Below are 25,238 nucleotides of genomic sequence, written 5' to 3'. Positions count from 1 at the left end.
AGCGGGAAAGACCTATTATTCAATTCGGCGTTGGTATGATCCAGTAAACGGCTCACTTTCTGATAACATTTCTACTTTTACGGGCGCTTCGTGCGACTTGCTGCTGCCCCGTGGGGTCTGTCGGTGTGTCCGCGGAATGACGCACATTCATGCTGTGATGGAAAGTTGTGTTGTGATACGGGCTGCTTTGCTGGTCGTTGCACTGCCGAATTAAACGGCAGGTCCACGTGGATCCAGAAAAGGTACTGAATACTGTTCCTGGGGTTTTGCCCGCGACCTTCAGGCAAGGCGACCTAGAATCGCTTAACGTCTAAGCGACGGTTCGGCTAAATGTCGTCCTCGCCGAACACGTATCTGCGCTACTTGCTAACCAGGTTAGCCGTGGCTGACATTTGGCACGTTCCGGCGGGGACCGTGTGGCGTGTGAGCAGTTGTATGGAAATGTGATGGTTGCTCATGTATCTATAATTAACACAACCGAGTCAACCGGTCCTCGTTTATTGCTGACGGTCGTTTGACCTGTGCGGCGCCAAAAAAACAACGTGTGTAAGGTGTAGCTGTATTATCGGACAGGCAGCTAAGCCCGTTTAACTCAGCTAACGCTTTCGTCCACTCAGTGCCTGATTCTCCGGCGTCATTTCAGCTCCTCTCGATCACTAACAGGACACACTGGGCCTCCCTTAGCCCGGACGCGGACCTGAGGTTTTGTCACCTCAGTACCAGACTGCTCGTCCCGCTGGAATGTGTCGGATAATGGACGTGGAGCAGCTCTCCGTCCGATAACGGACGCGGGGACGTCGCATTTCCACCCGAACGCAAACGTTGGCGTGCTGATGTACCAGCTGTAAGCTTCTGCCAGGAGCCGAGCCTGGGCGGTCCGCCGACGGAGCCCAGAGTTTTCCTTTCGGTTTGGACCCCAGGGCTCCTGTCCGACAGGTAGCCTGGCTCGGGCCTGGAAGCTGCTCACACTCATCACGATGAATAATCTAACAATAAGTACGTTGTTTTTGAAATGGGCGTCTGGTTAGAAAGGTGTCTCTTCTCATACTGAAAAAATAAAGAGTGACCTGCAGTGCTAACGCAGGAAAAATGGAGAAAGACAGTAATTGTTCAAATTAAAAATGTTTTCATAGTAAAATAATTTCATTAATTTTACTACTTTTTCGGGAGCAGAGAATTCAGTGGACTCCCAGAAGCTGGCACTGAATATCTGGTCGTATTCCTACTGATTTACGAATCCTTTGATCAAATCGTTTCTGGATTTAAGAGTTCTGAGGTTAAGGAGTTCCACGCATTGACCCCCTGCACGAATATCAGCAAGTTTTCCAAAAGGGCACCTTACAGTTCCTCATAGACACATCCTGCGTTACTGAGACAGAAACCCAGAGAGGCTTCGTATACTGTACGTCACGAAGCACCTTTAGAAGTCTGGTTATTTAGGCGTTTAACGTCAACATATTAGAAAAAAAAACCCCTCAGCGCTGCACCCAGACAGGCAGCCAGACAGGCACACTGTGTGATTTTTTTGACGCCTTTTCACGTCTGATTTTAGAGCTTGGAAAAGTGTGTCGAAAAACTTAAGGGATCAAATTCTCCCAATGTGAATCCTGCTATGACTCCAACTGATGATGGAGAAAAAAAAAAATTCCATGAATAGTTCTCATTTCTCAGCCGGTCCAAATACTGACTCAGTTGTCTGTTCCTACTTGCAAAACACTAACTACCCGTCGTTACACGTTCTCACACAATATAATATTACACAGAATACACAGTTACGCAGTAGAGGGCTTGTCTCGCTCCAGTGTTTTACCGTCTTCCGTGCATCTTACTTGCGGTCGGGTGACAAATTGGAGCGGAGAAACCGGATGACAGGGCAGGAGGGGTCACCGAATGGTTTGATGAGCATTAAATGATGTGGCCTTCATATATGCACCTGTATTCTAACACTTAAAAACAGAACAACAGCAATTTTAAACCTGATCTTAACACAGTCAACCTATAATACACTATTCAAACTATACATACGTGGTTGGATGAACTTATATAATGTTAGAGCACATATAACATAAATAATTTAGCGAATACAAATATGTGCTTAAGTGGCTCTTACGCTAATGACATTCCCATCATCCTCAGCTGTACTGCGTGTTTAGTGCCAGTTAGCAAGTTTAAAAGCGATGTGACGTAGCGCAGGTCTTACACAGATTTTATTGGACCCATCTCGCAGTGTGACACGCAGTGAACCCGCCAGATCGCTTAATGCGCGCGGTGGAGTCTTTTTTCTTTATTACGCACAGATGACCCGTATCAGTATGGTGATAAAGTGACTGTTGTATTGCATAAGTAAGACTCATCAGCTGACCCGCGGTGTGATGACAGAGCATCCAGAGAGGGAATCATTTCCTGTGAGGCTAAGTTAATGATGTGTGCTCCATCTGGCATTTGTGCACCATTTACCTTTAGTACAGCCTCACAGGGCAGCACCCTCTGTGTCTTGGGGCTGGTTGAGGGGTTTTGTGGTGAAGAAGATGGGAATTTTCTTTTTCTCACCACAGAGCAGAGACTCTCCAAACGCCGCTCCAGAGTACCGTTTCATTTTTAATTTTCCTTCCCACTGAACTGGGAGCTGATCAGAGCAGGATGGAGCCGGCTGACCGACGGGGCTGGAAACCAATTTCAGCTGTAAATCCATTTGTTCTGCTGCTGTGTGGTTGAAATGTGCTGCTGCAGACAGACTGCATGTCATTAGTGGCTGAGGCTGAGGCTGAGAGTGCCGCTTCCTCTGAGGTAAACCTCTGCAGGGAAAAGGAAGAGGAAACAGAGGAAGCAGGCACACAAGACGGGGGAGATTACTCAGAGTTTATTATCTAAAAACAAAGAAAAAGTCGTCTGTGTGGGAAGTTTCCTGAAGAGAAGGGAGGAGGCACAGTCTGATTGTTTCTGCGATGTAGACGTCACGACTGATCAGATCCAGTCTGCACAGGACTAGACCAGCTGGAGTGTACTGTCAGGAGAAAAAATCAGACCGTGTGAGATGTTTCACACCTCCTGATCTAGTTACTGCCATTTTTTCCCCAATTAAGATAATTCAAACATGCTCAATTTTTTAAATGCAAAACCAGGATAGTTGGCATCACAATTGTGAAATTGTGAAAAAATAATCATTAAAAAGGTGAGAGAAACGGGAAACAGATACAAAAAGACATGTAGTGGGCAAGTTATTTATAATACAGTTTATCTAGGTTTTGATGAACTCTCTCTGCTGACTTTAGATTCTGTTTTCTTCTATGTCTCATCTTCGATTTTAGGGCTGCGATTAATGGTTATTTTCATTATCGATTAATCGGCCAGTTATTTTCTTAAATAGTCTATTAATAGTTTGGAAATAATACCCATTAGAATTTCACATAATTTTCCAAAGTCAAATATCTCGTTTGTCCAAACGAGTCCAAAACCCAGAGATATTCACTTTACTTTAATACAACAAGCAAGACAAGCAGTAAATTCTCCATTTGGGAACCTGGAACCATTCAGTGTTTGTCATTTCTGCATGAAAAATGACGTAAACTATTCATCAAATAGTTGCTGATTAATTTTCTTTGAATCAACTAATCAGTTTATCAACTAATCCTATTAGCTCTACGTGATTTTATTAAACAAACAAATTGAAAGACAAATTAACTGTAAACTTGCTTCTTGTTTGATACAGCAAGATTTTGAAATTGTTTATATGTAGGCATATTGAATCTCAATACTTCCTGATTGCTGACCCCATTGTGTCCACAACACCAAATGTAGAAAGCTCTTAGTTGTTGCCGAAAATATTAGCGAATTAATTGATTAGTTATTTGACAGAAAATTAATCAAAAACAATTTCATCAACGATATTCACTTTGACACACTAAGGCAGCGAAATGCCACATGATGTTCTAGTTCCAGCTGCTAAACTGGGAAGATTTGTTCCTTCTCTCTGGTTTATCTGGTCTGAAACTGAAGAACAAAACAAGCAATTTGAAGACAGAGAGCTCTGGGAAACTCTCACTTTCACCTTTTAAATAACCCCTTATGGACGAAAAGATTCATCTAAAGAATAATTAGGAGACTAATCCAAAGTGAGAAGAATTGCTGGTAAGTACTATAGCTAAACAGGTACTTGATTTTTGAGGTCCTAGAGTGTTCGCCATAGAGTACCTTATAACAATATATCAGCAACTACTCGTTTTTTTAAACAAACATTTTGGATAGAAACCCCAACAAGACTAAGTCAAAACCCAGTATCTGGCTGGACTCCATGATTTCACCCACAGTTGACATTTTTTACCCTTTGTTCACCGCCTTTGTCACATAAATTACTCACAAACTAACAACTTAGTTTTTTACTCAATGAGTGTCCATCTCTATCTAGTACGGCAACGTCAGCAACGTTTTGGGAATTGTCAGTATGGCTGCGTATCAGACTTAAGTGTTTTTGAGTGCGGAACAAAGGAAAGCTGTGAGGTGCTGAAAGTTGTCACTTAAGCATCACATTTTTTGCCCCACCATTGGAAATTGTCTAATAGCATCTCTATTCTTTTCACTTCAGCAGTTTCATATTACTGGCTACTCTGTGGGATTGTAGCATGATGATCACGCTGAGTTATTGTTGGACCAAATTCCGTCGTTCTAACTGATGATACCGAGCACATTGTAGTTACAAACATTGCATTGAACATTAATTTGCTAATTTTATGTATGACATGAAATACATTTTCCATTTTGTCCTTTATATACTTTTTTGGGAAAAATATATAATATTAATATTATGTTGTTAATTTCAGCAATATTGCCCCTCGCTACCTATGTACAGCATGTATCTATTTTTCCTTCTCCTTACAAATCACTTATTGGTTCTCATCAAAATAAATTAAACTTGATATCCACCTCTCCCAGAACACTGGGGAATATATATCCAAATTACCACCTTCATGGGCATTACCATCAGTCAATTACACCACAAATAAAAAACAGTTTTTGGTCCCGGGGGGCTGCTTGGACACGGCATTGAGGTGAGGTCATGCGTAAGCTTTGTGAGGGTTTCACTCTCGTCGCTGCAGTTCAGGAGGATGTTTGCTGCTCGTTTTCCTTCCCCTCCGGCCTCGGCTATAAATACACTGCTGAGAGGACGATGACCGGCCAAACACAAACATACCAACATGAGGAGAGATGGAGTGACGGCGTATAGTGGCATCACCGCACTAAGCCTGGTAGAGTTAGATTTAACGAGACTAGGTCTCGTTAGTGGACGGGCAAAACGAAAAATCAAAAATCCCAGGCAGAAAGCGAAGAGAAACCGATTTTCATCTGTTGTTTGGAAGTATTAAGCAAGAACCAATCACATGCAAAGAGTGCGTGAGACTTGTGTCTGCGCCGCAAAGCAACACAACTAACTTGTTCAACCACCTGGAAAGAACACTACAAACAGCAGTACGATGAAAGGCCAAGAAGAATAACGTCACTAACGTTCAGGTTTTGGTCCAATTTTGTTTCTATTTTGCTTCCAGGAGATGCAGTGTGAATAAAGACCGGTCTTCTCTTGATGCAAAGATTTGTACATTAGCAGAAATGTCGCACAACATGGAAGTGAAAGCAGTGCTCTGTTTATTTAAATTTGAAAGTTCGATTCAAAAAAATGTTTGTCCCTAAAATACATGAATAGTCGTGATAAGTCATCGTGATCTCAGTACGGATCAAAATAATCATGATTGTCATTTTGGCCATAGTCATGCAGCCCCAGCCAAAGATGCTGGGAAGCACCGATGAATCAGGATGGATCAGATATCAGCCAGACATGACGACCCACATTAAATACAGTTTTCTCCACTCATTCAAGAGCGAGTGTCGCTGATATTACACCAACAGTTCTTGCTCACGCTTTACAGTAAATGCATTTTGAATTGAAGGCAGTGATGCCACGGAGGTTTTGCTCTTTTTATCAGGAGGTCTGTCATTGTGAACCGAGGTACGGACGAACACAGCTCAGTAAAGGAGAACAGCTCAGACTACAAGGTCTGATCTCATTAACGAGACATTTTTTAGCAACTAGAGCTTTAAAAAACACTAGAAAGGAGCCATGCTATAAGATGGAGCTAACCACAGGTGATGTAGTTTGATGATACGATGCGGAAGCATATAGTTACGCTGAAGAACGCCTCTGGTTCTGTGCCCGAACACAACACTAGTAAATCCTACGGCAGGAACTGTGTGTGTTACAGTTATTAGACAAGAATGGGATGGTGTGTTTGTTGTTATGAGAATTACGCATCGTAATAGCGCAATTTCATAATCCTTCTTAATTATAAATCGCAATAGCCTTAAAAGGATGTCGGTGTATGAACGACTTGTACTTGAGAAGTGATCTCTAGTTACAGCTTCACATATACAGTAGATGAATGATCTTAATCACAGCAGTTTACACATTTTAACTGTGGGGAAAAAAACACTTAACATTGGTGCATCCCTGATTTTGGTAATGCAGTGTTAATTATCTCTGTTCAGCTGTTGAGCCTCCAGTCGGTTGTTGCCGATTTGGCACACGCACACGCACACGCACGCTTCAGGTTCTCATGTGAATCCAGGAGGCAGAATCTCCGAAATGTTTGGAAAGTTTGGCAGAGTGCCTGATGAAGCTTCGTCCCATCCTGCTTCAGATAACGGTCTGCTCACCTTTGACCTCCCTTGCTCATCACTTTCTTCTAATGCTGTTGATCCTGAAACCAAAGCCTCCTGCAGTAGAACTCTGTCAGGAAGCCAGTGTGGATGAGAGCATCAGCTGATGTAACTGTGATAATACAAAGTGTTGGACAGTAACAGCACGGAGGGAGTTGCCCCTTCACTCATCCTGCACCAGTGAAAACAGGGAAAATCTGTGAATTATGTATGATAGGAGATGCAGCCGAGGATGACTTCTCTAAATGAAAAATGTAAATGATAGTTATTCTACTTTTACATCTAGTGTAGTAGAAGGTTTTCTTTGCACATGTGGGCACACTTCCCAGCTAGTGAAGGATGTGATGTTTGGAGGCCGTACAGACCTTCGCCGTGTGCGCCATCACTGCCGGAGCGTTGACTAATTCTCCGGCTTTTATCTTTCCGCCGACTTGTTTTTTCAGCCTATTTCCTTCACTAATTAAATGATATTTCCCCACGCAGACGGACAGATGTGTTCTGCCGCTCTGTGTGTGTTTGTGCGTTTGTAACATTGTGTGCAGAGGATTTTTGTGTATCTGCATGTGTGTGCAGACGGTTTGACGCATTGTTCACATTCTCCAGACCTATTTGTACAGCTTCTGCAGCTCTGCAGGCCTCGTACAGGACACGTACACGGAGGGGGTCATACCTGGTTTAAATTCAATGAAGAAGATATTCAGCTTCAAATGTGTTTATTTCTTCGTTTTTTTTGTTTGTTTGTTTTTTGCTCGGCATCTTCTGGATAGTTCAGTTAGTATGAGGAGAGAACCTCGACAGAAATCCAAAATCTGTAGCGTAATGGAGAAGCAAACTGAAATTTAGGGACATGATGATACGGGACAGACAAAAGGAAGCATTCGTCTTTAATGACACAAGATCTGTTACAACCTCCCACTTCCTCCATGCTACATAAAATCTACAGACCAAGCACACAAATATTTAGTTACGCCGCTTGTTGTTAGTTTGTATATTGCAGATTAAATATCTTTTGGTTTTGAGCTGTTGGTTAGAAAAAAACAAGCATTTGAAGATGTCACTTAAGTCTAATGGGCAGTTTTTACAATTTTGTGACATTTTGTTGACAAAATAATGAATTGATTAATTGCTATTATAACAATTACAAAATGAATCAATATTGAAGATAATTGTTGCATTGTTGATTGATTAATAGTGTGACTGTTCTGGTACTTTATAATACCAGAAAGCATCAGTTGCTGACCAGTCGTTAAGCCTGTGATGCATCTGTCCCGTGGACGTCATTCGTAGTCGGTGATTGCCAGGAGCAGGTAACTTAACATTACCAACCCGTACGGCTGCGTCCGCCATTTAGTTTGAAGTTGGTGTTTAGCTCGGGCACAGGAACAATCTCTGATTGCCTTGATTACATTTGAGGTAACTCAGGTGAGTACGTAAGCACTTTTTCCTTTGGGTTGGGTTTGAAAGCAGATTCCATTTTGGATCAAGTTTCCAGTCGGAAAAGTGTCTGGATATGCTTAGCTCTGAGACTAACAAATCTCTTACTGAATATTTTTAGCTTGTTTTATGAGCAAAGAGCAGTGGACAAACATTCTGGCAGCAGGCGTTTTATATTTAGCCTGCTCCAACTGCCAAATACAGTGGATTGCCACCTGTAACTAATTATTACAAATTCCGTAAAGCCCGAAACATGCCTCTCCAGGGTTCACATGGGCAAATTTGCACAAGGTTCGTTCGGAGGCGTTCACATGTCTGTTCCTTTTTATATTCCCCTTTTCTCTGTTTGGAACCTGCCTTCTGACAGGGGTTGGCGCAGCCAATCAGCGCACAGTGCCGTTGATATGTGGGCAGTGCTGTGTGCATGCTGGCTCCTCTGTGAACTTCTGCGGTCTGTGGTCACTCGTAAAACTTTTCAAGAGGCAGGTTGGCAGAGAGTTTATGTGTGTCTTAACAGAAGGATAATTCCAGTTCAAGTGACATGACCAAACACCAAAATGCAGCCTTCGCCTGTTGTCTGGTTAATTTGGTGTCTGACTGTGGCCAGAGATTATTTGATTTTTAGTTCTGTTCCCACATTCATGTTCAAAACTGTATCAAACCCCAAACCTTTGGGTTTTACTGTGCAGAAACTTTGAAGTCCTCAACATCACGTCTCTCACACAGAGCAGCACCACTCCAGTGCTTTGTATCTAAATAATGCAGCTTCCACAGTGTAAGAGGTTACATGAGAAGAAGAGAAACTCAGAGTGTCTTATGTAACCGCTGAAACTGAGGACCCTCGGCCTTCAGCCCAGATGAGCTATGACAACAAGACTTTCTCCTTCTCTTTGTACCAGCACGACAACAACAAGGCCCGGCCCCGGTTCCTGTAACTCAGCTTTCTTTCTTTCTTCCTCAACTCTCTTTCTTTCTCTTCATTTTGCCTGTCTGTCTGTGTAAAGCTGCCGTACAAGGAATGGCATGCACACCTGCTTGTTTTTCAGACGGGCGTCCGCTGCAGAGGCGAATGCCACCCCGAGCCACGCCTCGGCCCTGTAACCAGGCTTTGTTTAACCAGGCTTTTAGCCAAGATTTCCCCTGACATGAACACGCTCTCTCCTCAGCCTGACATGAACTGGTGCTGTATACAGCCAAAACAGTAGAAGTCACACTAGAGTCAGAGCCGGCACCGATGCATGAAAGTAAAAAATATCTGATAATAGGATTAAAACAGGTCGAATAGCAGAAGGTCAAATGTCGCCACGTACCTGATATCCAGTTATTCCTGGATAGTTTTTTAGAGTATAATGAACCTCGTCTTAAAGAATAATTTCTAGAGATCCGGTAGTGGCGGGTCTGAACTTCACTCTACCAGCCTTTGGAAGAAATCTTTCAGTTGATCAGGACACAGTAAATAAACTCTTTTATACAATTCTAATAGAAACTATAATTTAACAAACCTGGTGAATGAGGAAGGACTCATTTCTGTGATGTCTTCTCATGTTGTGTTCAACATGTTGTGTTGTTGGAATTTTTGAAACTTTCCAAGTGGGAGGTGGTGTTTGAACATCAAGGAATTTGGAAATCAGTTGAGTGTGAATGTTTCTCAGAAATTGTAGTTTGACAAAATGGTCCCGTCACTTGCCTTTTCTGGTGCTTTCAGCCACATCTCGCTGTCTTGACAAGTGAAGCTTTGCTGAGCAAACTGAGCTTAGTTAAGACTTAGTTAAATCTTTTATTTTGTCAGACAGAGAAATCAGAACTCCAGGTGGAACATCGGGTTTTGACATAGACCATTGATTGATATTTACTTACTTACTTAATCGATTAATCAAGAAAAGCTCTTGTTTGATTAGTTTGCTGAGTCTTTTACCAGCAATAGAACAAAACAGGAGAAGCATAACAGCAGCCAAAGGTGAATCACCAACCATGAGATTTTTGGTGCAACAAAGCGACATGTCTGGATGTTAGCCGGCGGGCTTGTCTGGAAGCTCGTGGATCTGACTTGGCTTTTAGTGTTAGTGGGACATCTTTCAGGGCAGAGACCAGACTTCTGATTCAGTCAGACTGATGACCTGATTCCCAGTTGACCTCCTCTGAGCAGAACAAACTCGCTGCTGAACCGCAGAAGTGATGCAGGTCAAAGTGGACGTGGGAAAAAAAAGGGAGCCGAGTCCTCTTTTGTTTTTTTAGGGGGGGCTGCACAAGAGTCAAATCTGTCTGAAACAGACTGGATTAGGGTTGGCACTAACCATTATGTACTTAATTGATTAATCTGCGCATTATTTTCTTCATTAATTGATTAATCATCGAGTCTAGAAAATGTCAGAAAAATGTAAAAAATGTCCGTTCCAGTTTTTCATTCCTTGAAATGTCTTTCTTTTGCCCAAAACAATACAAAACCCAAAGAGACTCAGTTTGATATGACCTGAAAAAGCAGGAAATCTTCATGTTTATTTATTATAATGTTTATATGTTTTTTATTTATTTCAGGGACACTTTGACCTGTGGACAGGAGGCTGAATTGCCATTTAATTCACATCATTATTCCGCCTGACATCATGCTCATGTGAACTGATTTCTAATTAAAGTCATAGTTGTTGATATAAGTGTTTCCTATTTTTCTGTCACTGTTTATCATGGATGTTGTTGGTAAGATCAGATCCACTTGATTGGTCGATTTGTTTATCCAATTAGGAAAAATGAATGAAAATCTCCTGTTTTGATATTTATTGATACTTGGGAAGCTAAAAATCCAATGACATTACATCTGCCCATAGTAAATTTGTTAACATAGAAACATAACATTTACAAACAACCTTTTGTTTTGTTTGTTTTTTTTAAGAATTGTGACCATTATACATATGCTCTGGTTTAAGTATGTGACCTCAGACCTACTTTGGCATTTCTGCACTGACATTTCTGGTTACTTATTAGCTGGCATATACAGTTGTATGCAAACTGTCTGTCTATCTAAGGGTAGATAGATAGATTAAACCTGCTGTGTGTGCAGGACAGCCTAAAAATATTTCAGAATCTGAGGCGATCTGCAGGAAGAGCATTTTGACCACATAATCCAAACATCAGCAAATGTCAGTAACCACACACACACACACACACATCACTGACACACATGCTATCAGAAGTGATTGTGACACACACACACACACACACACACACAGGTGTGTGTGTGTGTGTGTGTGCACTTAATGAGGATGCTTATCAGAAGAGATAATGATGGTAATAAGATTAGCTGCTAAGTTTGAAACAATTCAAACTGACTGTGTTTCTCTGTTTTGAATAATTGTAAATTTAAAACCTGTAGGTTATGGACTGTCCATTGGACAAGATGTTTGAAGATGTCACCTCGGGCTCTTCTAATGTAATTTCTATATATAATAATTTCTCTTGCAATTTGAAATAAAAAGGCGTGTCACATCATTAAACAGCTGCTGTTAAAATACTATGCTAAATACTTTATTATTAAAAATAATTTTTTAAATTATTATTAAAAAAAAACAAAACGGTAGAAGTCGAAAGAAGAAGAGGAAAATTAAATAAGACCAGGTCAAAACCTAGTATGTGGCTGGACTCGCCCTTTATCTGTTTGCTTCTCTCTTGCTCTCTGTGCTCACATAAACAGTAATTTAATGCAGCTGAATTCCCAATGGAGCTGTTCTCATCTACATGTTTCTCTGTGTCTGTTGTCAGACAATGGAACAAGTATGAAATAGTGACCAAAACATGGCCCGAGACATTTCCAAGCTGCTGCTCTGCTGCTAAAATCCTGGTTTCATAACAACGACGTCGTCGGACAGAATCACCAGGCACATAAGTTAAATACAACGGCTGTTCTGTGATTTCAGGTGTGTTTACCTGTAAAATGATCAGTCAGAGAGAAAGTTAGAAAGGAAAGGCTGACCTCGCGCTTGCAGGCCGACACAGGCGACCCCTCGGAAAGTAACTAAGGATTGTCCAGAAAGTTGTTAGATTGGTCACAATATGTTTTGTTTTGGTTTTTTTTTGTTCAAAAGAAGTCGCTAAAGGGGTCTGAAAAGTTGGTAAATCTAGCAACAAAGGCGCTAAGTTGGCAACACTTTTATAACAATAATAATAATAATGATAAGACTGTTAGTAAAGCACTTTTCAATCCAGGTAACCAAGTGCTTCACAACAGTCAATATAAACCAGACCCAGATAGTGTTCCACCGGACAGTACAAAAAACGAATGTGTCCGTATGTAATCAGGGTTTTCTAAAGAAAAGTGAAGCTGAATCCATTCATGGTCACAGGGCAATGAATGTAGGCTGTCTTTGTCTTTCTTTCACATCTCACCCAAAGGTGTGATTCATTTGGTGAATGAGAGTCAAATGGCTGCAGGTTTACTGAAAAGAAAATCACTGTTCTTTGTCTTCTCCGTGTTTGCAGTTCTGAGTGGAATAGCTCCAAAAGAAGCCCTGTATCTCTTTTAGTCAACTCCACTAAACACGTCAAAGAAACTGTCAAACTGGGCAAGAGATGACAAATAACTTGGGCAATCTCATCTTGTTGACGGGACACTGTGAGGCGTCCCGTCAACAAGATGAGCATGCCCAAATTATTTGTCCCGTCACCTTGTTGACGGGACACTGTGAGGCGTTGGCTATCTTCCGCTATGACACACTGCGTGGGATAAAGCAAGTCTCAGGTCCAGCCAATACTGGGCTGATATCCTGGATCAAGATAGTATGTAGTTATGCAGTTCGTCTGCAATTCTGGAATCTTTCCGGTATTACCTGTTCTGAACTGATGTAATCATATTACCTGCAACACTTAAACAAGCTGAACATTAAAATATCCCGGTTTTTGATTTCTTTGGTGAGACTCAGTTAAAAAAAAACAACTGAGTTTTCTAAGTCTTCAGCTAAAAACTATTTTCATTATTAATTAATCTGCTGATTGTTTCTCCATTAATGGTTTGTCTATAAAATGTCAGAAAATGGCCAACAATGCCCATCGTGGAATCCAGGACCCCAAGGTGAAGTCTTGAAATGTCTTGTTTGTCTGAAAATAGCGAAAAATGTCCATCATGATTTCCTAAAGCTCAACGTGATGTCATCAGGTGTCTTGTTTTGTTCGACCAACAGTTCAAAAGATATTCAACTTATTACTACATAAGAAAAAGAAAAGCAGCAGATCTGCACAATTAATCAAGTTGCTGGAACCTGTAAATGTGTGGCTCTGTCAGACCTGTTGCATACTTCACCCTTAGATCATAAACACTGCAGAAAATCATCTTTCTCACTACCTGATTTTTCACACTGTTTAAATCGATAGTCGGCTTCATCTATGTATGTACAATTTACTTTCTCCTTCCTCCTCATGCGTACAGAGTAAATCAGTAACAGTGTACACCAAGATGAGATAAAACACAAATGGTCCCTGGGGGAGATTTTGCTAATATTTTACAGTCTTCATTCCTCTCCTTAACCTCCTTTAACCACAGCCTCAGCGTCTTCTCTGGGGAGCAGGTATGCGGGAACATTATTGTTTACTTCTGCAGAGAGCCAGAGTGTAATGCTCATTAGTCACTGCCTTTTACTGTGGCTCTGCACTGGACCTCCACTTAGGCAAAAACAGCCAATTTCCTCCCATCCCTGAGGGGGTTAAGGCTTCGGTCCATGAATAACAGTCTCATAGAGTCAGACTAGGGATTATCTTTCTCTAAGGGGGGTATATAATGATCTTCAAGGTGACGTTACCGTCCCTCTAGCAACCGTGTTGGTCCAGCTGATTTTAAGTCTTTTGAAACAAGTCTAAGTTAAGTATTAAAGACCATACCAAGTCTAAAATAATTTGAGACAACTCCAAGTCAAACCGGAAGTTATCTGAGACAAGACCATTTCAGGTTCCAAGTTATTCAAGACAAGGCCAGGTATCAAACAACGTGAGACAAACAAGAGCGCCGGATTCATTTCAGAAATGGGGGGCCAAAAAGTGTGTGCTACCCATATTCAGCGAGACTGCAATACGCAGCAGTGGCGACCAGGGGAAGATGCTCTCGCTGGCTTGCCATCTGCATCTGTGGGGCGTCGCCATTGGCTGGCCACAAGATTGCGAATTTGATAGTTAACGTGGGGCTGCACAGGGCTCCAGATACTCAGCTGAACATGCTAGAGGCGCAGAGATGGTTTTAGGTTCTCTCCAAACCTGCAGCGGTAAATTACCATGTCTGCAATCTACATGACATCAACACCAACAGCTTGCAGACAGATGAATTATGTTATCAGAAGGCTAAAACATCAAGTCATTATTTTTATGTCATTTTATTCTCATTTGGCCGTACCACTTTAAAACTATTGTTGATTTCCTTGCACCCAGATTTCACTCAAAATCTTGTTAAATGTTTGGTCAAAATTAGGTTCTCACACTAACAGCTATAATTACAGAATGAGTAACAGGCACGTGGAGGCATCAGTGAAATCACATGTGTCTTGTGTGCAATGGCAAACTTTGCTTTTGGCAGGAGGGAGGCTGTTCTGTAAATGCACCTGCTCTAATCCTAAATATCCTTGGGCAAAACAATGCTTCTTCTGTCAAACACAGCACTAACATGCCTCATTGTTGTGGATTGCACACCTGAGTCATTTCCCAGCACCATGCCTCTGACACAATTCCAAAACAAACGTACTGATGAGAAGCACACAGAGTGTAAGTCTTTAAACAATCTCCACCTGAGTGACTTTCTCAAGCTCATGTTGCAAGAGGTCTCCAGGGGTGAACTGACTCACGGAGCCTTGGGTCTGCTGGTCCCTCCCTTTTCTCTGCAAGTTGAACATCTTATCTGGTTCGCCTGAGGCGTCTCAGGTGTTACGTTTGCCTGCTTTATTTCACTTAATGTCTCAAAGGGGATGGGAATGACCAATATGTGGCGGTCAGTGTTGATATCTGTTGGGTTGCCACAAATAAATCAGTGTATGGGGAACACCCATCGCTGGTTGATATAGTCTTTAGATAATGACTTTCTAAGCATCTGCTCAGCTAGCCATCTCTGTGTTGCTGTTAACAGATCTGATTTGGATTTAGTTGAAGCTGGTTGACATTGTGATGGATGTTAGTAGTCATGATCATGTTTTGGGCAAACCTCTTGGAATAGCTGTCTCCATGTTTGTCTCACAACAGATAGCAATGTTGGTCAGTCAGCCAGTTGGTCCGTCCAACTGAGGCCCCAGACATCTCAACAGCTACTTGATTCCCATGAGTTTTGTCACAGATATTGATGGTCTACAAAGGATGACTCTAGGCTAAAAACAGATTCTGCGATCAAGCAGGGTCGTAAGCCAGAACACGATTACAAAACCCGATTTAGTTCGAATCCTATTTAAAAAAAAAAAAGGTCCTCCAACATGCATTTCCCTTGTAGTGTCTGGGGAAGTCTGCAGACATTCTGCGATGAGGTTCTCTGCTGTAGTTTGAGCCCAATTAGACTGGATGGTTGGCGAGGACTCTTGGCTTTCTTTGTTCTGCTCAGTCCTACTCCTCTCCTCAGCTATGCTCTTGAAGCGCTTTATGTTGTTCTAATTAAAGTACTGTCGGCTTCAGAGAGGCAGGCGTGTCATTGACACTGCCCAAAGGGAAGAAGGGAGTGGGCAAGGGGCTTTGTCACGCCACTACTCCTGTTCATCCCAAAGCCCCCCCTTCCACCTTCGCTTTCTGTCTCTCTCTTGATCTCTCCTCCTCTGGGCATCATATCTGAAGACTTCTACCGCCATCCTCTCTCTCTTTTACGCCTCCCCTCCTCCATCCTTCGACCTGTTTCTTCACCTCCATTGTAAAACCAGAGCCGTGGAGTTTGGCGTCATGGTGATGCCAGTGGCGTGGGTAGCTCTGATGTGCCAAAACTCCTTTGCAAAATAAAAATGATGAGAAGGGAAGATTGTGGAGAATGTGAGCCTGTTACTGGAACAAGCCGAGGGCGGGGTGTATTTAGGAAGCTTTGGTTTTGTCCGCTTTCCTGGCCTGTTGTCCCCTACGGCAACCCGGATGTTTTGCATATCTGCGGTTCAGCAAGTAGCTGTGAGGAAATGTAGAACTGGTCTTATGTGATAGTAAACTGAATTTCTTTAGGTTTTTAACTTTCCTTTAGTGGTTGGTTGTCCAAACAAAGCAATTTCAACATCTCACCTTGTGCTTTAGGAAAATGTAAAGGGTATTTTCCGCAATTTTTTGATACTTTATAGAAAAAGCGATTAAACAAGAAATGGCAGATTAATTCATAATTTAAATAATCATTAGCTGCAGCTCTGCTAACAACTTAATGGAGCTATATGCCATGAAGTTGCAGCGTTATGTTTTTTTTTTTTTTTAAATATTTTGAAGGAGCAGTTGGGATCATAAACAAATATCAATGACTCAGTTGTTGCTCAGTTTGACCATAAAAGTCGAAGGCTGTATTATACAGGTATCTGCTTCACATTCAGTCAGTACATAGAGAAATAAAGAAAACAGAACAATAATATCAACAAAATAAACTGGCAAACATAGAACAAAGAAGGGATGGGGGTCTAGATAATCCTGCTTGGTCAATCCGAAACACACCCAGATGCCCTGTACATGGTCACTCATTCAGAAGCTTTCCCCTTTATGCGATACTGTGAAATATTCTAAAAGTGTAGATGTGTGTCTTGTGATTTCAAGTTGCAAGATATTAATGAGGGGTTCCCAAATTCTGTCAAACTGAGAGAATGTGTTTCTCAAAGCAAATCGATTCCTCTCAAAATGTGAGGTGTTAATTAAGTTGTTTAGCCACATAAGAATCATTTTCATTTTTTTATTTGTGCTGTGGTGAGGGAATAGGAAAGAGACAGTTTCTGAGATGTAGATGTAGATTCATCGTTGACTGAGATGAGCCAAAGATGATAAGTAAAATATTCGGTTCTGAATTAGAAGCAGTGACTTGACCAAAAGGCCTGAATTTAGGACACGTGAAGAAGCCGTGGCTTAATGTTGCTTCTGCAAATTCGCAGTTATCTCAAATGGGAGAGACATCTGGATAGATTGTGTAGTTTTAATTTAGAGTCTATGCAGTATGTTAAACTGAATTAAACAATGTCAAAATTGTTTGAAGTTGTCTGTATGTGCTGCTGTCGTTCTTCCCATGTATCATCTGGAATAAGGGTCCCTAGGTCTTCTCCCCATGTGAGTCATGAGTTATCTGGAGAAGGAGAATCGTCTGTCAGATGCAGTTTTTTGTGAGTATTGGTTGTTTCAAGTCACTCATCTATAACTGATCTGTTTTCAGTCTCATAGGCTGTTGCGTGTTTTCAGTGTTTTGTAGTTCATGAGCAACTGTGCCACTGTCATCCTCCAAAATACAACTAAAAGGTCACAGCCTGACACTGTGTAAATGATTCCTAATTAAACAAAGCAGATTAATCGATGATGAAAATAATTAGCTGTGGCCCTGCAATCAATCAGTCACTCACTCAGTCAGTCCATCCAGAAATGCTTACATGACAGTGAAGTTATAACTGTCATTTATTTTGACTAATTCAGTGTGTTTTCATGCACTCGGATAATTTAACAGGGACCAGATAAAAAACATACTGCATTTATTTCATGTGTGGTGGGACTGTTGTGACCTTAATGTCAACTTACTCATATAAAGGCGTAACAAGACTCAGTACACTATAACTCAGTTAACAGTCCGTGACAGATTAGAGCTGTCTTACACTCCAAACAAAATCAAATTTGGTTTGTTCCCCAAGGCCGTTGAACAATTGTCAGATATGGTGCCAGCAAACTCCAGAGCACTGATCTGTTAAATAAAGATAATCAGATCACATGAGATGGCAGAACATGAAATAAAACCTGAAAATGAAGATCACACCAGTTAAGGCTGCGATAAATTTACACTAAATGAAATGAGGAAAGAATTTTTTTGGCGCCCCAGTCTACCATGTAAACACCTTAGCTGTAATACTATCATATAGTATTCTCTTTTAGCCCCCCACCAAAAAAAAAAAAAAAAAAACTGGTTGAACTTTAAACTTTATTGGCCATTGGCAGCTCCTTAACCCATATCAGTTAAATTGTACCATGGATGTGAAAGTCTCTGAAGACTCAACACAACACCACCACCCCTCTGACTCCCCTCTCGTCAGCAGCTTATTCTCCCCTCCACAATCTCCCTCTCATTTCTCCATCTCTTGATCTCCTCCTCTCCGGCTCCTCGGAAGAATAATCCCCTTACTGCACCAGATCTAAGCAGCGGGAAATCCCCCTCCCTTGAGGACCCTTCTTTGGGTCCCAACATCAGCGAGGGGGTCTTACATAGTCATGAGGCATAGTATGGGGTTTTGAGGTGGGGTGTTGTGGATATGGAAGGTGGTTAAATGGTTTCAGAGGCTCAGATGATTGTATTATGAAGTGGGAGAAGACAGCGCTTATGACCTTTTTGCTTGACATGAACAAAGGTTGTGAAGAAACGAAGATTTAAAAGCCCAAACCAAACTGTGTTTTAAAATGTTTAACCAATTGACTGCACCTCCTATTACATTCCATCACTGCTTACCAATTTCTAAATCATACAGTCAGCCTTTACATTTCATTCCTTCCATTCCTTGTTTTGGTTTCAGTTCATTTCTCTGAAAGTCAACTTTCAGAGACTTTAAGCTTATTAGAAACAGCTAATCCTTCACAGTGAACTTCATGCTGTGTTGTAGCTGCTTGGTAATGCAGTGTGAGTCTGCTGGTGTGATGTGTTTAAGTGCTGTTGGGAAGCTCCATCGTGTGGGATGTGTTGGTCAGCTGCCAGACAGCAACTCCTTTTAATGCAAAAACTTGTAATAAAAACATTCCTCTTTGCTTATTGTTTGTTTTTCTGGTTTGTGAAGCTAATGATGGTGCTAATGAGCCATGGGGCCAGATGTTTGTGGATATTATAATAAGAATTTACTAGCTTCTTGAATTTGAAAGGTTGATGTTTGATTAAACATCTGACATCAGATTTTCCCACCTGTTCATGAATGCATCATAGCAGCAGAACATGCATCATTCTGCACATTCAGCTCCATTTAGATGCAAGAAATATTTAACTGTGGTTAAATTTAAAAAAAAAAAAAAGGAATTTTATTTAACAGATTTCGTTTAACAAATGTAACAAAAATTCCCAAAGCGAGCTTCCAAAATGAGAGCAAAGAGGGGAATCCCTGGTCCTGACATCACTACGCAGTGAACCCCCTCCCGCTACATCAACCCCCATCAACACTGTTAACAGCTTAGTTCTCAAATTAGACAAGCCCCCAGTTTGTTATGGCCCAGTTCTGAAACCACACAAGTGAGGGATTAAGGAATTTTATTTAACAGGTTTTATAACGAAAGTTTGGATTAGAACAAATGACACTGGCAGGGCTAACTACGACGTAAGCAACACAGAAAATCCGAAACGCCAATGTGACACATGAGCCCCCGGACTACCAGGATGGGGCAGGTCTTATCCAACGTAGAGACAGTGGCCAGCTGCTTCCGGTTCCTCGATGGCCTCCAGCTCAGCCGATCAGGAACCTGCAAGACACATGCAAAACAACAATGCAACACACAAGAGCCCTGCAGAGGACGGGTTGGGCCTCTGGGGTCGTCACAGTATAAATCCCACAGCGGTCAGGTAGATAAACAGTTACTAACATCAGCTTACACCGGTTCTGAGTATTTAAGTCCATTTTCAAGCTTGTTACTATCACTGAACCTCCAAAGCCAGCCTGGAGACAGCAGTAAATTAACCAAACACCACAGCAGCCGGCTGTCAGCAGGTACACTGCTACTCGCTGCAAACACACACTGCAGCATTAAAATCATTTTGGTCCTCTGATAATAAAACGGCAGCTTCTCAGGATTTAGAGATCAGATTAGTTACTGTTGATTTGTTCTTTGTTTCGAGCTGCTCGGCTGTGTGTCCACCCACGCTGCCTGTCCAGCAGGACGAAATCTCAAAGGTGAAGAAACCGACTGCAGCAGCAAAACCAACTGAGTTAACTCCTCAGGGGGATGGTGTGTGGGAAGACACAGTAGTGGGTATTGATTTTACACAGAAACGAAATCGGTTTTAGTAACATGTCATCCCACAAGTTTTTAGACTAGTTATGGCCTTTTTTCATCCACGCTCTGGAAATTGAGATCTCTATCAAAAGACGCCAACAAAAAGGAGACATTAAGAACATAAGCAACACCCAAGGACAAGTCGGACATGATGCACACAGCTGTTAAAAGCAGTCATATTCTGACGGTGCAGTGAGAGCTGTATTGTAGTTTGAGTTGAGAGCTGATGTGATGTCTTCCTGTGTGTGTGTGTGTGTGTGTGTGTGTGTGTCCTGTATTGAGGGCAGCTGAGCACTGACACAGTTTAATCTTCCTGAGGCCTGTAATCCTTGTTATCTTAAAGAAGACAGGGTAAGACTCTGTAGTCCGACACATCCTCTCTGTGAGCAGATGGAACCTGAGTGAGGAAGAGCTGAACACAAACTTGATTATCAGGATGAAATGTTCACTTTCTATAGATTAACCTCAGAAACACCGTTCAGATCCACCAAATGTTTTATTAATGGTCTGAACAACAGAGAGTAAACTACAGAGTTTCAAGTCCACAATAGAGCCTGCAAAAAAAATTCCCAGTTTTAAGACATTGCTTTTTAAAAGGGGCTATAATCAGTTTGCATAATGATATATGAAATAACAATGGTTAACAAAACAAAGGAGTTTCTGTTGGTGATGAACCTACAGAGAATTATCCCTTAAATCTGCAGCTCCCATCAGCTTTGCGAAGCTTTACAATGACATCCAGCTCATTGTTTATCTGTCCGGACCAGAACTTTACTGTTCTGGTTCACTCTCTTCGCTCTCATAGAGTCGTTCTCAGCTGCAGCAGGCAGGTTTTTTCAGAGAAACAGCTGTAAAAAGCCACTGTCCACTACCTGCTCAGCAGCAAACAGCAGACAGACCCAGTCAGAGACCAGTTGGTGAACATAGCGGAGCATTTAGCATCTAAAGAGCCGGATGTTTCCCTCTGGAGCTGGTGGAGACCAAAACCAGAGCTAAAAGAGAGGGAATCACCAGGTGGACAGAAACACCAGATCCTGATGAATCAACGTGTTGCTCTGTGACTGCTGGATGTGGAAATAAGAGGCTGTTTGACAGCAGGTTCAACATAACAGTTTTATGAAGTGATAATGTCGATATTGTGTTGTGGCTAAAAAAAAACAATTATTACTGCTTTAAGTCGGCAATATAAGTAGTATACACTCACAATGATGTATGGACAAAAACCTGAAACCCAGCTGACAAGTAGTGCTGAGTGATGTGCTATTTGACATTGTCCTTTTCACTGGATTAATGTTAAGCTGTGTTATGTCATCAAGTACCTGCTCAGTACGACTGTGTCCTGAAAATATGTTTCCACTGGTGAACTCACAGCTTCACAACAGCCAGTACAAAGTGTTAATAAACATCCTGGTGAAACAAGTTTAATCATGTCACCACAGAAGGAGATTTATTTATCTTTTATTTCAAAACTCCTTATCAGAAGTTACAAGAACCACCTTATAGGAATTAAACGGCCCGTTTGCATCTCTGCTTCCTCTGTGATATGATGTAGAGCATTGACCGACTCGCTGCTAAAAAAGAGAGAGAGGCTGATGGGAATTTTTAACTAGTGGGTTACCCAGTTTGTCCTGCATTTAGACTAAAGGCACCTCTGAGTGGTTGTCCTACCTGCCAGATGGCATCGTTTCAGAAGAGGAATTATGTCAGCCTCCTCTACCTGGTTTTAATCCTCTGGGTTCCAGGTTCATTTCGGTGAATTTTTGACAACTTTTCCTGCTTTCATGTTGGTTACCTCACACACAGGGTGTTGTCTGTCAGCTGAAATTCACACATTTCTTTTAAATGGCCTGGGGAAATAAACGAGACACTGTGAAAATTCCACGTCACCACCTGGAACTGGTTTTCTCAACTTGTCTCTACATGATATATATATATATATATATATATAGATATAGATATATATATATGTAGATAGATATATATATATATATATATATATATATATATATATATAGATATAGATATATAGATATGTAGATATAGCTCAGTGTTGAACAGAAGACGAACTGGGCGGTGCTCATCACCATCTTTGTCACTTACCGGAGCCATCCTTATTTGTGCAAAAATGGTTGAGACATGTGTATAAGAAGGCACTCCTAGCATACCCCCAAGTTTCTAGGGTTCCACAGGAACATAGCAGCATTTCTAGAGAAACGTTTCCCCCATTCATCTCAAATTGTTTCAGGGAGTTTTATTTAGATTGTCACCTCGTGGCGATTAGCAGATTATACCTCCGCCGTGGATTTAACATGTTGCCAGCATGTTGTTGGTTGTGGAAACACACCATCAAGATTCCTGCATCTGCTGGCAAAAATCAAATCAATGAAAGCAGAAAACTGGGGTCCGTTTATTCTCATTATATCTTTGCCTTTATATTTGTGTTACAACAGGGTGTTTTATAGTAGAAGCTCCATGTTGCAGGTTTAAGTTAACAATACAATTGTCAATGATCTACCATTCTCTCAAGTTTTCATTCATCTTTATGTGAGTAATCCAGTAACCAGTGGCTCCCTCTCTTTTGCAAAACTTTCACCTACTAAAATTATGTTGAAGTTATTTCTGCCCTAGATGTTGACTGGAATTGTAATTTATGAAATTAGCCTCTCAAATAAGTAGTCTCTGTCATGGTGACTGATTTAAACAGTCTTTAGCCACATTGAATCAAACTGCATTCATCAGTTTGGAAATTAGGGTATTCTGCCTCATTAAAAAAAGAAAAAAGAAAAGGAGGTAATGAGCTTGTATTTCCTCCCAAAAAAGGTGACAATGATGTTATTTTATTCACAATCAGTGGGTGTAGTCCTGTAGACAACGTAACTCTCCAGAACTTCATCCGTCTTCAGCACATGTATGCACAGTTGAAGCGATGAAAGCCGACAGAAAATAATTTCAGTTTCAACTCTAAAGTAGAGTTAAGGCCTGAACTAAGCGACGATCAGAGTTTTAATGGCAGCATAGGACTGGCAGTTCTTCTTATTATCTATCGGATTGCCGCACCAAGAATATTCCGAACTCATAAACTCAAACCAAGAGGCAGGCGTTTCACATTTTAGCTCTTTATCATACAACAGGCATAACCAAACTCCCAGAAACAACTGTTTTACCATTGACTTTATTTTCCGACCTGCAAAAGTTTTTTGTAATCATGGTTTTATGTGATAGCAGAGTTGTTAACTCTGTTTTCGATCTGGTTCCGCTGCCTTTACATTCAGCTCTCCTCACTGTGACACATCTCACAAGCCGCTGCTGAAACATGACAGTCAGATGTGCCAGTTAAATCTATAATTATGGGAGAAGACGCCCCCGACGCGCTGCAGATGCCTTCCTACACAAAAGCCTGTTAAACATCACCCGTCCCACCGAGTTCACCGTCATCCTCAGACACCATGGCAACAGACGAAGGAGCGTTACAGAGCTCAGACGACGGAGTCGCTGCAAATGTTTTCACTGCTTGTCTTTACATCTTTAACGTGTTCAAGATCTAAGACTGTCAGGATTTAGACAGAATGAACTCAGTGGCCCGCAATTTGTCGTAACTACGTCATTAAATTTAGCCCCGAAATTGAATTTATAAGTCATCTTGCTTCGAGTGGACATTCGACACAGGCAGAGATCCTGAAACAATCAGGCCTAGATGCAGTTGGATGTAACGGGAGGTTTAAAAAATCTGCGATGTATTTACTGATGGGAGTTTTCGTTTCCAGCATGAGGTCGCCATTGCTGCCACGCTGCTGTCAGGAAGGAACAGGAATAGGATTTTTGTATTTAAATGGTAGATAATTCAGTGAATGAAACGCTTTAGCCTGGTGTGTGATTGAACAGTGCTGCTTCCTCTCCTCTGCCTGTGAAGTGACTCTTGTCTCACACGTTCTCATCTGACGGTGACTGACTGCAAGGTTTTCTCTCCAGTTTTTCAAACTCGCTGCTCGGATTTATTACCACGGAGCAAACATATAGTGTATGCGTCAAAGCTGAATTAGATTCTGACATGCTTGTAATTTAAATTTAAAATTGCCTCGTGGCCAATTTAGTCACTAGATGATAGTGTATGTGGCCTAAATAAAACTAAAAACAATGTAATAAAGAGATGAAAGAAAACATATAGACGTTATTAGCGCTTTTTCAGTAAAAAAGGTCAAAGTGTCTGCTTATGAGCTGCTGGCCGTCAGCCTTCCGCCCATGGAGGATGAGTCGTTGAAACGAGTGCTAAAACATTCGACTGATACGAAGTTGTGCTCTGCTCTGCCGAAGGAAAATCGAATATTGTCGTAAACGGGTTTGGATCTGTTGTTTTCTTACAGATATTTGAGAAAGCTTCAGACACTGAGGTCCAGAAACTGCTAAATGGAATTCTTGATCAAAGTATTTGTACCATCGTCGCTGCTGAGTGGCGACACCGAGGGCAGCTGGCATCAGAAGGGGAATAAATTTTAGACCGTTTTTCTGTAGTAAAATAAAGACAGAGTCCGTCTGAAATCTGTGGCTTTTTTCCGTTGCATTTTTACGCCTCCGCTCTTCTTCTCTGAAGGTTAATGTAATCAAACTCTTCCACATCACCAGAGTCACTATTTTAGAAAGAAACTCTTCCACAGTGGTGCCAACAGCAACATTACTTTTGCTTATGTATTCATAACGTCGACGCGCTTCAGTATCGTTAATATCTTCATATGAACAGCTGAATTAAATAGTCAATTAACCAATTACTTGATTTACACAAATTATTTGTACTATTATTAAATTATTATTTGATTAACCGAGAAAATAATTGGCATATTAATAAATAATGGAAAATTGTGATTAGTTGATATCAGTTTTTATCATGAACGATATGATATGGTACACCCCTAACTTAATTGCAAAACAGTTTCCATCTGGAACAGCGTCCGGGAGCTGCGTTGTTATAAATTTCTCGTATTAAAAAA

The 25,238-nt window shown here is 41.3% G+C and overlaps 1 protein-coding gene across 2 annotated transcripts in view; it reads left to right on the top strand.

Annotated features, from left to right (window-relative positions):
* strn (striatin, calmodulin binding protein) overlaps positions 1-25,238 on the top strand; it is a 63,989-nt gene that overhangs the window by 5,674 nt on the left and 33,077 nt on the right. The window lies entirely within an intron of this gene.

This window comes from Xiphias gladius, chromosome 15 (genome assembly GCF_016859285.1).
Source record: "Xiphias gladius isolate SHS-SW01 ecotype Sanya breed wild chromosome 15, ASM1685928v1, whole genome shotgun sequence".
Taxonomy (NCBI): Eukaryota; Metazoa; Chordata; class Actinopteri; order Istiophoriformes; family Xiphiidae; genus Xiphias; species Xiphias gladius.
This window is presented reverse-complemented; position numbering and strand designations above follow the sequence as displayed.